Raw genomic sequence first — 4,274 nt, 5'->3', positions numbered from 1 at the left:
TATCCTGATTGGCAGAGGGGAAAGTACAACCTCCGCAGGTCAGGTTCTGTGAGTGGCTCTGCGTGGGAGGTGGAGTCTATGGAAATCTGACCTTGGTTCTGCACTTCCATTGTTATGGACCTTGAATGAGTCATTGAACCCTTCATGTCTCTATTTCCTTAACTACCCAGTTAAGCTTAGATATCAGACACTCCCACCCAGCTCTCACAGCATCTTATAAGGAGCCTTCAACTGGCTGTCAGTGACCCATCACCTGTGTGGACCCAGAACCAAGTCATGCAGGTCTGCATACTAGTTTTAACTATGGAAACCAAGTGCAGAGCCCAGCTGGGACAGAGTTCAAGGCCTTCTGTGCTCCTCTGGGAGGTGGATTCTCAGAAACTGTGAAGTCCAGCCCAGCATCTTGAGGAAGTTTTCATAGAGTTCCAGGGTCAGCATCATATCAAACAAGCTGCCAAACTCTGAGCCCAAGGAGAATTCAGAATGGAGCGAGGTCAGCGGCTGTCCCCTAGGGAGTGCAGAAGCTAGAGACACTTCAAAGAGTTCTTACTGGGGAGTTGTCAGCGCTTTCCCCACAAAATGTTCACAATTTGTGTGGCTTCTTCTGATGGGAGCAGGGAAAGATGGAAACCCGGGGATGGCACAGGGTGAATGACACGGAATCTACCGTGTCGAATGGACTCCTGGGAAAGTGGAACATTTCTGTTACTCCCTTTGCTTGTGATGTAACAGTCCTTTGTAACTTTGCTCATAGATTCATGACCTCAAACTGCACATTCATCTCTGAAGTGAGCACAACATGACTATTTCACAGAACTGTAGAGAAGAATAAATTTTATGATTTCTGTAAAAAGTACTATTTGGACTGTGCCTAGTGGCATGGATCTTTTCACTAGTTACTAGGGAGGCAGAGGGCAGAGAATTGCAAATTCAAGGCTTTCTAGAGCTATGCAGTGAGTTCAAGGTCAGTTTGAGTAAATTATCAAACCTGTTCTCCAGACAAAAAGTAAAAAAAAAGGCTAGATTTAGAGTTCATGGAATAAAGCGTCGCAGCAGGCATAAGATGCAGTTCCTGATATTAAAAACAGTAGAATAAAACAGTTGTTTATAGTATAAGACGAAGAATTAGTAGTAAAAGTGACTAACTGGAAGCTCCACAGTCTTCTGGTTAACTCTTGAAGGCAGCATTGGCTACTGGAGGGGCGTCCACCATTTGAACTAGAGTCCTCTAGCATCTCTGTAGAGGACTGTCTGCTGCCTTCCCTGAACAGGGAGGAGTAAGCCAGGCTTTCTCTGGGCATCAAGTCTTCCCAGGAAGACTCTGCTCACTTGTAGCTGACAAGTCTGCAGATTCACTTCCCTGCCCTGCTCCCACTTCTTGCTGGTTCCCTTTCTCCCTTCATAATCTCCCTCTGCTTTCGTGGCCTGTGTATATTGTATATAGATAGTTAAATCTAGATTCTGATAGGAAAGAAAACATATTTGTCCCTCTCTTCTCCCCATTAATATTCTTATCCCCATCCTCCTCCCTTTATATACTTTCTTCCCTGAAAATGGAGTCTTTTACTCATATACAACATATATATGAGAGTATATATATATATGGGTGAAAGTATATATATCATATATATCATATATATGATACATGCATATAAGTTAACAATGATATATGTTACATGTGTATACTAATGGCACCGTATCACTACTTTGCAAATATATAATTAAAATTTATGAATATCTGTATTTCTTATTACAGCAAATTAATATTATTCCAGGCTTTAGACAAGTTCCAAAACAGCCAATTCCAATCAATCCACTCTGACATCACATTTCTAGAAAAGCTGGGCATTTCTATCATTCAACTTAGTTAAGAGTTTTGTTGAATAATATTAAGCATTTCTAAGTATTCATGTTTAATGAGTATGATCAACAGGCCATAACATTACTGGTCCCTTGTAACTCTCTTTTTATGTTACTTTACTGAATAACCTGCAGTTTTCTAGAATACTTTTGTCCTAACCATTTCATTTTTCTCCTAACAGAGAGGACATGGGGATATTTTATTCCTTCCAAGTTCTCCTCCCTTTTTGAAAACATATTTCATCTTGATTCTTTATTCCCTACCAGATGACCCACTTAAACATTCATCAAATATTTACTGACCATATTCTATGTGATGGGCAGCAGGCTGGAAATGATGATCACAGTGGGGTCTCAACCTTTGCCAAACATGTCACCAGGACTGCTATGACAGACACAATGTGCCATGTTAGGGGTGATTTTGGCGAGTAAGGGAAACTGGAGAATGTGCCAGAGTCCATCATAGAAGATGAAAAGAGGCACCCTAGAGCAGAAGGGCAGGTGGTGAACTCCAGAGCTAAGGCTTGAGAGGAGCTAGCAAGAGATTAGGATGTAGAAGTTCAGAGAAAGTTAGGATGAACCAGGAGAAGGGCACACTGTGTGCTATGTGCTAGGCTGAAGGGGAGAAGGACATTTGCCTACAGCAGGAGGAACCTGTCAGTGTGACCTCCAGAGCCTGACTGACATTCCTCAATCAAGAGGGTAAGAGGTAGCAGAGACAGAACCTGGGATGCCCAAGTGACAGATCAGTGAAGCCAGACTGTAGTAACAGCACAGTCACTGGATGGAAAAAAGTACTAAGTGGTCATCATAATTCAATGAGAGCTTGTAGTTGTTTGATCCAGGGTACTGGCAGCAAGGAATGTGGGGTAGAGTCCCTGGTTTTTAGAGAGAGACAATTATAATGTTAGGATGTAGAGATAGATTGGTTAAGTTTATGCTCTCAATAAGGAGGGTCATTCCTCAATACTCTCCTCAATGGGGAGAGGAACTGTTTTAAAATTCAAAGGGTTTTGAAAGAGGAGTTTTCAAAGGATATATATGTGCTCACAGATACTGACTCAGTATTGAGAAAAGAAATCATTCTGCCTCACTGGTCATAATATCCACTTCCTACCTCATTTTTCTAGCAAGTAAGCACCATCTTAATCTGGTTTATACCACAACAACAAAATCTCCAAAGCTAAGACCTTTATAAAGAAGAGGATTATTTGGCTCACAAGTTTGAAGACTAAAATACCAAGATTGGTCAGTATCTTAGGGTTCTATTGCTGCAATGAAACACCATGACGAACGCAAGTTGGGGAGGAAAGGATTTAAGTGCTCACACTTTCACAGCACTGTTCATCATCAAAGGAAGTCAGCACAGAAGTTCAAATAGGATAGGAACCTGGAGGCAGGAGCTGATGCAGAAGCCATGGAGGAGTATTGCTTACTGGCTTGCTCTGCATGGCTTGCTCAACCTTCCTTCTTTTCTTCCTTCCTTCCTTCCTTGCTTCCTTCTTTCCTTCCTTTCTCTCTTTCTCTTTCTACTTTAAAAGAAAGTTGATTTTATTAAAAAGAAAAACAACAGAAGGAAACTGGGACCAGGCCATAGAGTTAGTCCATCTGGGCCTTCAGTGTTCTGGTGGTGATCTTGTCTTTTTTTAAATGATGTGGCTAATGATGTACATGCCTGATATGGTATTCTGGTCCACAGCATTCAGCATGGCCTGGGAAATGGTTTCAAACCGGTGTTCTGGATCTATGTTGGGCTCCCAGAGAGACTCACACATCCCATACATTTATTTGGAGTAGGTACCACAAAGTCATCAATCACCATGGGAAAGCCAGTGAGGTCTAGAGAGCAAATTAAGGACTTGGAGGTCTTTGGGTTCAATTCAGCAATGACAGACTCTGTGTAGTAGAGTCTGTTTTTCATACAAGAGGCTGGCCACCATACTCATGAGGGTGTGTGGCTTGATCTGCTGATCTTCCTTCAGCTCATACAGGCTCAGCTGGAATTTGAGGTGCTGGACAACTGTCTGGAATTTGATGGCCAGCTCAGCCAGGCCTGTGTAGATCCTGTCACCCATGGAAAGATCTTCTGGAAGTCCATGGTTAACATCTGGGCCTGGATCCTGAAGCACCTGTCTGCAGTGATGGTCACACAGTTCTTTCCCTTCATACCCATGACAGCCTTCATTTTACAACATAATAAACACAATTGCACTGTAGTAGGACTCTGATCACCACTGCCATGTCTGCCACTTGCTTTCTTATAGAACTCAGGACCACCAGCCCTGGGATTGTGCCACCCACTTGATCTGGGCCCTCCCAAGTCAACCACTAATTAAGAAAATGCCTTACACACCTGAGCTTATGGAGTCATTTTTCTTAATTGAGATTTGTTGTAGTGATGCTTTTGTACACTG

The 4,274-nt window shown here is 42.5% G+C and overlaps 1 pseudogene; it reads right to left on the bottom strand.

Annotated features, from left to right (window-relative positions):
* Positions 1 to 3,459: 3,459 nt before the first annotated feature.
* Positions 3,460 to 4,045, bottom strand: LOC110555878 (proteasome subunit beta type-3-like; annotated as a pseudogene).
* Between the last annotated feature and the right edge of the window lie 229 nt (positions 4,046 to 4,274).

The sequence above is a fragment of the Meriones unguiculatus genome, chromosome 4 (assembly GCF_030254825.1).
Source record: "Meriones unguiculatus strain TT.TT164.6M chromosome 4, Bangor_MerUng_6.1, whole genome shotgun sequence".
Lineage (NCBI taxonomy): Eukaryota > Metazoa > Chordata > Mammalia > Rodentia > Muridae > Meriones > Meriones unguiculatus.
This window is presented reverse-complemented; position numbering and strand designations above follow the sequence as displayed.